General features: G+C 38.1%; 1 pseudogene; it reads left to right on the plus strand.

Moving 5' to 3' along the window:
* The first annotated feature begins 12,342 nt into the window (after positions 1-12,342).
* Positions 12,343-12,466, plus strand: LOC120599152 (uncharacterized; annotated as a pseudogene).
* Positions 12,467-12,976: the final 510 nt, after the last annotated feature.

The raw sequence follows: 12,976 nt of genomic DNA on the forward strand, positions 1-12,976 counted from the left end.
TGTTCTTTTCCACCGCAGCAAAACTTCAGCTGAGCGTAGTGGGCTCCGGAGAGTTCGTGTGTCACACTGGAGCTCAGTAAGGGGTGTTCCTAATTATTAAAGAAGGACAACTTGGCACATGGGGAAGATTTTATGGGGTATAGAGGGCAGGCTTTGAGGAATCGGAGGACTCGGGTGCAAATGAAGACTACCTCATTGTTTGCATAGTCTTGGGCAAACTACCTTTAGTGAAAGTAAAGAACTAGAAAACCTCGGTTTCTTGATCTGTAAATGGGCCTAATAATATCGATGAGCAGCGGTGGTTGTAAAATTTAAGATAATGCATGTGAAGTGCTCAGCATAGTGCATGGCATATAGTTAGCACTTGGTACATAAAGGCTTATATTGCTATTATTAGTAACAAAGAGGTTTCCTTACTGAGGGCTAAAAGAAGATTAGAGGATAAAGAGCACGCAGATTTTCTCTCAACCATGTCCTGGCAGGACACTTTTCCCTTCCTTCTCAGTAGGACAGCTTTCTTTGCCATGGAGGCCATCTGCCCTTTCTGTCCCTTATCTAGCAAAGATGAGGGTAGGGTATACATGGTGGCAGTTCACTCATTCTTAGGCAATAAAGTAATGTGAGTTCTTAGGGTTCATATCTGCCCTTAGCCCAGCCTAGGCCCACCTTCAAAATGCTGGAAATCACAGGCTCGTTACCTCTACTCCTCTCTCCCAACATCTCTGTTTCACCTTTCTTCTTAACCCTTCTGCTTCTCCTCCTTCTTTCTTTCATTTTCCTCCTCTCCGTCCTCCTTTCTGTCTTCTCACCAGTTACTACCACTGATCTAGCACTGCTAACACTACGAAATCCTCCAATGTCTTCTTTTCCCTACGTTTTTAAAAAAGAATTTTTTAGTATGTGTTAAAAATAAATTTTGTTCTCAGAGACATGACAAACCTGAGATGCACCTTGAAGAAAGGCCGAACTGCAGGGCCGAGAGCCCCCAGCTGTTTCTACTAGGATCCATCTCAGCTTGAGGCCGGCTTCCCAGGGCAGCCTGGCTTCCCTGACTGAGCACATGGTGCTACAAAGGCTGGGCTATTTCTGCTCCATGAAAGATACTTATCGTGGGCTTTTTTTTTTTTTTTTTTCCAATATCCAGGGCTCCCTTGGGTTGGCAGGGACTTAGACACATCTTCATCTTGGTCTGAAGGCTCCCCCTCACCAATGCTACTGCCACCTGTTTTTTTTCCCCAGGTGTTTTCTGTGAAACCCCATTCCAACTCTTGCTTCCCAAAGAATCCAAGAAAATATCCTGATCAGCATCACATCCCTAGGGCCATATGTGTGGGACACATATGTGTCTGGAAGGGGACCAGATGACATACACGGGGAAAATGCTCAGGACAGAAGATATATCTGAACATCAACTACATGCTGGGCACTGAACCAGGCCCTTTGTATACATGATTTAATTTAGTCTTCATAATGAAACTGATGTAGGTTTTATTACTTCCATTGACTGTTAAAGACACTAAGGCTCAGAAGGTTAAGAAACTTTGCCCAAGGTCACCGAGTTATTGAGGGTGAAGCCAAGATTTGACCCTAGGCAGTTTTGACTTCAGTCTTTGAGCTCTTTACTTTGCCGTGTCCATCGTGTAGCAGAGGATAAGGCAGCACGACGGGCCCTGCGCCATTCCCTAAAGCCCCAGAAGCTAATGGCATCTTCATCAACACTCAGTAACTCTATTGGAGCCAGGAGAATCATTCAGTGTGCTGTGCAGGAGAGAGAAATTAGAATCCTTCACCTCACCATATAAATACCTTCTGAATCTCCTACTCTGACCAACCCCTTTCCCCACATTCAGTTTCAGGTAAAGAACTATGCCTAATAAAGGTAAAAATCATAATTATTACAAAGCAATAATACAAAGTTAGGTTGCACTTAATAGGAGAGCTCTCGTAATGCATACGTTTTCATCCACACACAACCACACATTTTTCTTGCTTAATATTTGTTCTTCCATCTGCTTTGCAAAGAACTATCTCCCCTCGTGAGTGTTCTTGCGGGTCTGTCCTCCTGCTGACCCTGAATTTCAAGGAGGAGGCAGATGCTCAGCTGCTGCTCAGCCCTCTGGCTATACTTTGAGCCTCAGAGAGACAAGCAGGTACATGATTTTCTGCCGTGTTACAAATAGGGAAACATGAGAGAGTAACTTGGGTTGTATGTATTATGTAGGATGGCTATATGGGGCTTGATGTCTTCCTGTGCTTTGGCTCAAAGGAAATTACAAACGTTATTAAACATTTGTTATACTGTCTCGTGGGAATTTAATTTAGACCCTTGATATATAAATGCTAGATCTGACCTCCAAAAAGAATGTTAGTACCACTTAATGAAGATTTACTATGTGCCGAGCACTGTGATAGGCACTTTACATGCATCTGCTTTTTCACGGCTTTCGAGATAGGCATGATTGTCCCATTTCACTTATAGGCACACAGATTTAGAGAGATTAAGCAACTGGCTTAAGATCACAAAGCTTGTTAGAGGCAGAATTAAGATTTAAACCTAACTCTGACTCCAAAATTTGTTCTATGCACCTTACTATATAGCTTTGGGAAGGAATAGTCTTATGATATCCTTAACCTTAATGTTTTAAAATAGATATTAAAGCTATTTGCTATCTGTTGTATCCTAAAAACAGTTTAGTGAGATAGACATTATTTTCCTTTCTAAGATAGCCTTCCCTTTTTATTCCTTTCTCCTCCCCAACTACTCCTTTCAAAGTCAAACTTCTAAAATAAAACTAGTCCCCACTTCCTTAGATCCCATTCTTTTCTCAGCATATTTCTATCGCTCATCTTGTTCTGAACCTGCTCTTGTCGTTGTCCCTGATGACCTTCATGTTGTAAGATCCACTGGACTTCCCTCTCCCCACCCTTGCCCCTATCTTTTTCAGATTTTTAAGGAATATTTAACGCAGTTGATCCCTCCCTCCTTCTTGAAAGAATGTCTTCCTTTTTACCTCTTTTGCCACTCCTCAGTCTCCCTCACAGGTTCTTTTTTATCTGCTGGTGGCACATATTACCAGCTGTGCATGCAATAGCCATTCCTTCCTGCTTCCCTGTGAGTACTACCCCAGTGTTATTCAGGGTAGCAAAGTACCCATCTGGACTCACTTGGAGTTAGGGTGGATATGTATTATAGTTCTGGCCAATGAAGAAATCAGTTGAGTGAAGGCTTCTAGACAGCTTTCGTTTATTGATAAAAAAGTCTGACTTGTCCTGTGCCCCTCCTTCCTACATGAATTGTGGTTGCCTATTAAAAGTGCAACTACTATCTTGTGACCATAAAGCCACAGCTTGAGGATGGAGGCCTACATGTGAAGGTAGTAGAAGGGGAAGATAAAAGAACTTGGGGCTCCAAAACTATAATTGGTCAGCTGCACCATCCTTGGGCTGCCCAGCTCTGGACTTTACATTATGTGAGAAGATCACACCCATCTGTTTTAGACACTCTACAAGTGCCATCAAATACATTCTGAATTAATATTCCACCTGGCCTCTGAATCTTAGAAACATCCAAGATTTAGTCATTGGACCCTCTAGTGATATATAGATACTGGGAGAATGAAACTCTTGCTAGGTGACTTTATGTATTTCCTTAGCTTTAAACAATAATTGGACCTCATTATTAGTAACAAAGATACTAATTCCTCTACCCATACCCCTTTGTATCAGATGCTTCCCATCCTCTCCTCTCGGCCTCATTTTTGTTTTCACTTGTGGCTGGGGTGGGTAGCCCCAGACAGGCTTTAAGTCGATTCATAAGATAGTGGATACCTGCTGGGCACACCTGTGAATGGGGAATTTGCTTCCTGTTTGGGAATTCCTCCAAATTTACACACAGTAGGGAGCTTGAAGCAAAGGATAAACAGTCCCACCTCTAGTCCATCAGGATTCCAATTCTGGAAGGCTTGCTTTATGCTCCTCAGGAGGTTGGTAGAGGAAGCCCCACTGCTTCTGTTGTAAGCAGCACTTTAAACGCATTGCTTTTTCATCTTCCCCTGCCTTACTCTCGATCTCTCCACTTTCCTGGGATCATTCTAAGTAAACTACTTGAAGGTAGGTTTTTATTTCAGGCTCTGTTGTCTCCTTGAACCCAGGCTAAGGTACCCTTTACTGGCTTTCCCCTTTGCTTAGAATAACCTGCCAACAAATCACTGCTCACCTCTTCTAGCTCATCTCACTCTACTCTCCCCTCTTGTATGATACCGTATGCACATTGGCTCCCTCCTAGTTTCTTAAATACATACAAAAATAAAAATGTCAGTAAAGGGTAGCACTGCCACTCCAAAATATGCCTCTTTGGCATAAGAAGTATTTTAAGCTGATTATTTTTGAGAAGAAGCAGACACTGGAGAAGCTTTAAAAACGGTAAAAATTACCCTTTTTAAAGGGAAATTTACATTTATAAGGAACATCTACAGTTGTAAGGTATCCCCCTATCTACCAGGAAGAGAAGGATGATTCTAAATCACAAGAAACTCTCATCAAGAGGAGGCACCAGACATAAATCTGCATACAACTTTATTGTACTTTTTCTGATAAACTTCCATAATTGGCCTCTCCACCCCTCAACATCTTTCTTTTGTTTTTAGTTGAAGATGGTATTTAAAATGGTTGCTTGGGTCATTTCTAGGAGTTGCTCAGTTATCCTGGATATCTCCCATGTATAATGTTATTAAACATTGTTTTTCTTTTAATCTGTTTTTTATTGCTTTTCAGCCATAGAACCTAGAAGGTAGAGATAAAATTATTTTTCCTCCCCTACACCAGTTTGTAGATTTCACCTGAAATTTATCTTGGCTGGAAAACCAAGGTTGTCCATCTCCGGAATAGGTAGGTACATGCAGATGACCAAGGCTCAGTTCTGGAGAGGACTTAAAGAGCAGACAATGAGAGCAAAGGGGAGAAGGAGCAACAAACCCCTATAGGGGGATAGCACCTTATTTCCTCTTCCCTCCGGGGATCTTTCTGTGTAACATGCCCCCCATTGGAACCAGGACTTTCCCTTGAGCAGGCTGACTTGATCAACAAAGGTGGCGTACTGGCATTCCTTTCTGTGGGAGTTGTGCAGAACTCCTTCCTCTACCAGGTGATTCTCTCCCCCGCATCACGCTTCTATTCTTATAGGATGACTTTGTCTCCAATATAGTACAATTAATCACATTATTACTTGAAAATGGAAAATTTTCTCATATATTTCATGTGCGTTGAGACATATCCTAGTCTCCCCGATGAAGACTTTGTAGATTTTCTGGTCTCATCAGAGAAATATTTCTAATTAGTTTTTGTAATTTTAATCCCTTATCAAATTAATATAGTTTCTTGTGGAAAGTTTGGAAAATACAGAAAGCAGAAAGAAGCAAACAGACAAATCATAATTCCACTAGAAAGAAAATAGTTTGGCATATGTCCATAGATTTATTTACATGCATGATTTCCCTGTACATAAAACCACCAACATGCTTTAAAATTCTCCTGGAGCATGTGATTTGCATGGATGACTGCTCTCATTCTGGCCCCTCTCAGGCCTGCCAGTCACTCTGGTAATGCGGGTGGACACATGACCCAAGCAGGTCCATTCCTTACCCAGAAATGATATATGGACCCTGGGAAAAGGGAGCTTTCTTATTTTACTAGAACTGCTAGGCTTGGATGTGAAGTAACTGGCAGTATTGGTGGACATTTTCCTTATAATAGAAGAAGCCAAAGTCACCCTAATAAATTTAATAAAAAGAAAAAGAAGAAGAAGCCTATTGTAGAAAGAGAATGAAACCAATATGTAGGGTTAAGAATAGCCAAGAAATGAAGAGAGAAGCAGAGAAAGAGCAAGAACTGTTGATCACAGGTAAGCACCTGCATCTTTTCAAGTCAGTCATATCCATGGCCTTCCCTGTTTATTGGAGCCAATAAATTCTTGTTTAAAAAAATAATTTTAACTGGGTTTTTAATATCTGAACCTAGAGAGTCATGATTAGTACAGTACTTGTAGATATCTCATTCAATACTTCAACAATTTTATGAACTGCATTTTAGCAATTCATAAAGGAGACCGATACAGATAAGGAGACCGAAATTTAGAGAGGTTAAAGGTCTCGCTTAAAATCCCTTGAGTCAAGAGTTTATCTAACTCTAAACCTGAATTCTTAGTTTTGTTATATTATGATTACATTTTTATTTTATTTTTAAGTTTTTCTTTTAAAAAATTTGTTGATTAAATTTATTTGCTGCTGCTCAATTACCAAATGTTAACCAGTTTCTAGCATAAGGATACCTCTTCTTTGTTTTATCAAAGGGTGTCAAGGGTAAGACAGGCAACTTCTCTGGGCAGGAAACAATTGGCCACAGAGCACAAAGAGGGCACAATGGAATTACTCTTTTGTTAGAGGAGTCTGTTCTAAATTGTCTCCATTCTTCCCTCCAGCCCAACCACAATCCCCACACACATACACATGGCCTGGCCAGTGTCTCTTATCATGGATGATGTTTTCAAAGTGAGATGAGAACATGAACATGACATATTCTCATAATCAGTGACTTGTGACAGCCATGGTATGGACGGGGTGGGGAAAAGGCTTATTCAAATCAGGGTATGGGCTTCAAGTAAGATCTAGAAACACACCTGTAAAGGGGCAGCTTCTATCCTCCCCGAACCCTGAGAATCCACCTCTCGCCCTGGAATTCTCTGACATCTCTCTTCTCATATTCTTCTCCTCTCAGAGAGTGATAGCATAGTGATAGCATAGTGGTTGTATGAGTTTCTGAGGGCTGTTGTAATAAAGTTACAGACCAAATGGCTTAAAACAATAGAAATTTATTCTCTCATGTCTAGTTTTAGAGTCTAGACATCTAAAATCAAGTGACAAGAGGGTCACTCTTCCACTGAAGGCTCTAGGAAGGAATTCTTCCTTGTTTTTTCCAGCTTCTAGTGACCCCAGATATTCCTTGGCTTGTGGGAGCATAACTCCAATCTTTGCCTCTGTTTTAACATGGTCTTCTTTTTCTATGTCTCTGTCACAGTTCCACTTTTATTATTAAGATATCCATTTTTTTTTTTTTTTTTTTTTGCCCCCTGTACGAGGATTGACTTAAATGCAGGAACTGTAGGATAAGAGATAAAACTTTTTCCTGTGCTCTCTTAAGTTCAGCACTCAGGGGCCGCAAATTAAACTGACAACGACCATTAACAGGAGAATAAAATACAGTTTGTTTACACATCCCACACACGTGCATGTGGAAGCACTAAGTGAAGAATAACTCAAGGGGTAGTTAGAATATGGGGCCTATATACCATCTTAACAAAGGGTGATAAATTTATGGAGAGGTAACAAGAAAAAGGAAAGAGTTTGAGCTCCTAAGGGTGGTAAATTGTGGGAAGGTAAATATACTGGGGAAATTAGTAGAAAATAAGGGTTATTTTAGTAAGATACATTTGCTCAGACCTATGTTGGTACTGACTTTCTGTCTCTAGTGATAATGGTTGTTTTTCTCCTCCTGTGTGAGAAAGGGTAGGGGGAGCACCTTCACAAAGGCAGATACGGGGAAGGCAAAAAGCTTCTTCTGCATTTGCTACTACTTAATTGCTTTCAGCTTATACCAACTCTTATGGCAAAGTGGCTTATTTTGGGGTGACATATTCTGATCTCCTTCAAAACAAGTCAATTGATGAAGCACATCAATAATTATGAGCATGTTTTTATTTATAGACATGAAATTCTAAATACAAAAAGACTTGAAAAACTATCTATTCCTGCATGCTTATTTTAGAGGTGAGACAACTGGAGCACAGAGACATCAAGAAACTTGCTACTATCTGAACTTTAGCTCATATCTTTCATGGTTCCTCCTTACTACATATAGAATAAATTCTAAAAATGACAAGTTCTTCAGGTTCTGTCTACCTTTCCAGACTTATTTCTCACCTATTCACTTCTCTCTTTTGTTGCTTTTGTTAATAGTAAACTTCTTGTAATCCTTCCATGAACATTATATTATTTTATGTGTGGTGGCTTTGCCCACACACGTTTTCCCCTGACTCACTCTTACTCAGGCATCAGTTCCTCCCAGAAGCCTTCTCCAAATCCCTAGGTTGCTCTAAATCTCCACTGTTCTATCTTCATAGGACTTGGTGCATCCATCTGATATAGCAATAGTTCTGAAGATTGAAATTGATGGAATCTCTCAAATTCTAAGTCCGTTTAGTTCAGGGATCATGCTCCATTCATTTTTATGATCCCAGGCCTAGCACATCATCTGGCATTTAGTAGACACTCCACTAATGTTTAAGTTAAACTGAATTGATTTTACTTAAAAGTTAATGAAATAATCATGACAGTTATTGCATATCTACTCCATCATACTGCAGTTTTAAAAACACTTTGTTCCAAAATTCAATTAATATTAGTAAAATTTGTGGGTAGACACATTACCCAGCAATCCCACTTCTGGGTATTTATCTGAAGAATCTAAATCATTAATTCAAAAAGACATATGCATCCCTATGTTCATTGCAGCATTATTTACGATAGCCAAGATATGGAAGCTACCTAAGTGTCCATTGATAGATGATTGGATAAAGAGGATGTGGTACATATACACAATGGAATATTACTTGACCATAAAAAGAATGAAATCTTACCATTTGCAACAAATGGATGGACCTAGAGGGCATTAAGTTAAGTGAAATAAGTCAGACAGAGAAAGACAAACACCATATGATTTCACTTATAAGTGGAATCTAAAAAACAAAATAAACAAACAAACAAAACAAAAAACTCATAGATACAGAGAACAAACTGATGGTTGCCAGATGGGAGTGGATTGAGGGGCTGGGTGAAAAAGGTAAAGGGATTAAGAAGTACAAATTGGCTGTTACACCATAGTCACAGGGATATAAAGTACAGCACAGGGAATATAGTCAATAACTATGCATGGTGTCAGTTGGGTACTAGATTTATTGGGGAGGGGGATCACTTTGTAAGTTATAAAAATGACTAATCACTATGCCGTATACCTGAAACTAATATAATATTAAATGTCAACGATAATTGAAAAATAAAAAAACTTTTCCAAATATTTGTGGGTAGACATTTCTTCCTGATTTTCAGTTACTAGGTTTTCTCTTATTTAAGAACATACAAAGTCTACAGTCATGCTACCCTGAACAGGCCCAATGTCTGATCTCAGAAACTAAGCAAGGTCAGGCCTGGTAAGTACTTGGATGGGAGACCACCTAGGAAGACCAGGTGCTGTAGGTGTAAAAAATAAAAAATAAAAAAACAAACAAACATGCAGCCTACAGACAACCTCATTAGGTTTCTCTTTTATGCATATATGTGTCTGTGAAGGGAATCATGCTTATGTTTCTGGCCATTTCTAATTGATCTACAACACAAGTCCTACAGAGCACACACCCAGATGGGGAACATCAGAAGTTAGTAAGAATGTTCCACTATTTTTGATCATCATTATGAAGAAACTATTTTATCTACTATTTCTTGTAAAGTCGTGGTTTAGAAGCAGAGATGTCTTATTACAAAATTCCCCTTCTTATCTGTCTACTCTATCAATAACTAACAGTAGCAAAAACATGAGGTGAACTTATCCTAACTACTGACAAAAAAAGCACCAAAAATCCTTCTTTAAATCCCACCATGCTATCAATTCTAAAAAATGCTTACCATTCTGAGACTTTAAAAACTATGGTAGTAAGAATACATAAAATAAGCACATAGTCTGAATGCTAAAAATTATTGAAAACTTAATTTAATTTCAAGTAAATAAATTTTTATTCACATTTTATGAAATGTGAATTCACATTTTATTAAAATGCAATAAAAAATTTAAAATAAGGGTAAGATATTTCTAATTTCCACTAAAATAAGGGGAAAAAAAATAATAAACGAGAATCTGGAAATCACAATGTTTGCTTTTGCTACATACATAGGGAAGAGGAGCCCTCTTCTTAACTTAAGACACTTAAGAACTATTCAAAAATGGACGATTTATCAGCATCTCACTTTTAACTGTCAAGATTAATTCACATGGGTCAAAAATACAACTTTAAAAACAAAATATAAAAGTACTATAAAATAAAGATGATTGAAAATAATTTTGAGATAAAGAAAATTTTTCTAAATATGCAACAAAATGTCCAGACAAACTTGGAAAAATTTTTGCAGCGTGTGTGACAATTAAGGTTAATATTGATAATACACAAAGAACTCTTTATATGTCAATAAGAAAAAGCAGGAAAAATGGCAAGGAATATAAGTAGGCAATTCATAAAAGAATAAAAAGAAAGAACCAATAATAATCACATTTACATACCTATTAGTGAGAGAAATGGCTTTAATAATTAAAGAATGCAAATGAAGTATACTATTTCCATCATATTGTCAGAGATAAAAAATCGAAAAAACTTGGCAATGAAGTAGAGAAATAAATATCATGTATTTGTTGCTTGTAATTGAAATTTATCTCACCTTTCTGGATCCCAGTGGTACAATATGTATCAAAATTTAAAATATGCATTTTTATTGACCTCCAAATCTCCTTTTTGTAAAATATTTTATCACAAGTACAAAGATATGCACATGAATGTTTACTATATTTTAATTTTTCTTCTGTTTTTATTTTTATTAAAATTATACATGCACATAATTTTAAGAATGAAATACTTCTACAAGGCTTGTTCTAAAAATAGCAACCCCTGATCATCTCTATCTATTTCCTGCTCCCCAGAAACTCCAACATTTTTAGTTGATTATTTCAGTATTCATCTTCGTAATTTAAATAATAAGTTATATGTTTACTTCTTGAGTTTTTAGTTTTAGGAATCATCGGTTGATTTCCTGATAGGAGACTAAGGCCATAGCTCTCTCTCAGGATACACATACTTCTTGCCCTTCTCAATCTCCCAATAGTTTTTAACCATCATTTAGTTTGGGTCAATACTCAGTATGTACATTATTAGTAGCATGTAAATGCTAATCATAACATCAGCCATATGGTACAATTGATTAGTTTTTCAGTTCTTATGCAGAATTTGCTTTTCCTGTTAATAACTTCCTTTTCTTCTCCTCTTCATTTTCTACCCCTTTTTCGTCTCAAACTGGCTTTCATTTGTGTAGCTTGAAGGAACCTCACCATGAACACTGGGGGAAGTATTAGGGTGACCCAAAAATGCTGTTGCAGCCTCTGATCATGTAGTAAGGCTCTCTCAGAGGAGAGAGCAGTCATTCAGATTAGGGGCTTGAATGTAGCACTTCCACATCACCTCTGCGAGCTATAGTGCCTTTATATGAAAGATGGTGATAATGTCAGTACTTACGTTGCAGTTTTATTGTAAGGAATAATGATTAAATGAATAGCAGTGTTTGGCATGAAGTAAATGCTCATTAAGAGCTGTTATTTTAATTATTCTCTGAGAGTAAAAGTAGTAGGAATTTAGGAGGCTAATTTCCATCCAGAAATTTATTACTTTTTCCTTAATCTTTTTCCTGATTAAGCAATACATATTCATCCATAGAAAATTTGAAGAGTTACACTGAAGAAAGTGTAAAGAAGCACAAAAGAAAACTTTTCATAATCCCACTATACAGAGGCAACTGCAGTTAACCTTTTGGCATATCTTGTATCAGTTTCTTTATTTTTTGCCGAAACAATTTTGTAATTTTCATGATTACAATGATACCGCTTATAACATTTTGAATTCTGTTCTTTTTTGTTGCTTAACATTATATTACAAAATTTTCATATCATTTAAAAATCTTTGTTAGCAAATTTTTAAAATGAAAATTGCATAATATTCAACTATAGTGCCGTAAGGTGACCAACCATCCCCATTTGCCTAGGTCTGAGAGGGTTCTCAGGACATATCACTTTTATTGGGAAGTCCAGGGCAAACAAGGATTGGGTTGGTCCTCCTGCTTTTACACACCCTTTTAATTGGATGATTAGGTTCCCCCCCATTTTTTAACCTTGTAAACAGTACTGATGTGAGTTTTTATAGCACTTAATGGTCTTTCAAATTATTTTTATAATAACTGCCCACCTCCAAACTTCTCGAGGGGAAAAATGACATCTTTGGCCTAGATTTTTCTGTTTAACCCATAGGGCCTGGAGCAGTTATGTAAATGCCCAATTTATATGGTACCAATCAACTGATTGATTGACTGTTTATTGTTGTTGTAGGTTGAATTGTGTCTCCCCAAAAGATATGTTGAAGTCCTAACTCCTGGTACTTGTGAATGTGACCTTTGCAGATGAATTAAGATGTAAGTTAAGCTGGTCTACAGCCATACTACCCTGACCTGAGCAAGCCAGATCCTGTCTGATCTTGGAAGCTAATCAGGGTCAGGCCTGGTTAGTACTTGGATGGGAGACCACCTAGGAAGACTAGGTGCTATAGGTGAAAAAAAAAAAAAGGATTGTAAGATGACAAGATCCTTGTAATCTGTGAGGTCAACCAAGGGTTGCCTCACCTAAAAAAAAAATTAGTTAAGCTGAGGTCAAACTGGATTAGGGTGGCCCCTAAATCCAATATGTCTGATGTCTATATGAGAAGAGGAAAAATGATACAGAGACAGATAACTCAGAGAGGAGAACACTATGTGAAGACACAGATACACAGAGGAGAAGATGCCATGTCACGATAGAGGCAGAGATTGGAGTGATGCAGCTGCAAGCCAAGTGTCTTAATCCGTTTGGGCTGCTATAACCAAGGACCACAGACTGGGTAATTTAGAGAGAATAGAAATTTACTTCTTATAGTTGTGGAGGCTGGAAGTCCAAGATCAGAGTGCCAGCATGGTTGGGTGAGGCCTCTTTTCTGGGTCACAAACCTCTCATTGTATTCTCTCATGGAAGGGATTAGGGATCACTCTGAAGCCTCTTTATAAGGCACTAATCTTATTCATGAGGG

This window comes from Pteropus medius, unplaced genomic scaffold (genome assembly GCF_902729225.1).
Source record: "Pteropus medius unplaced genomic scaffold, Ma_sr-lr_union100, whole genome shotgun sequence".
Taxonomy (NCBI): domain Eukaryota; kingdom Metazoa; phylum Chordata; class Mammalia; order Chiroptera; family Pteropodidae; genus Pteropus; species Pteropus medius.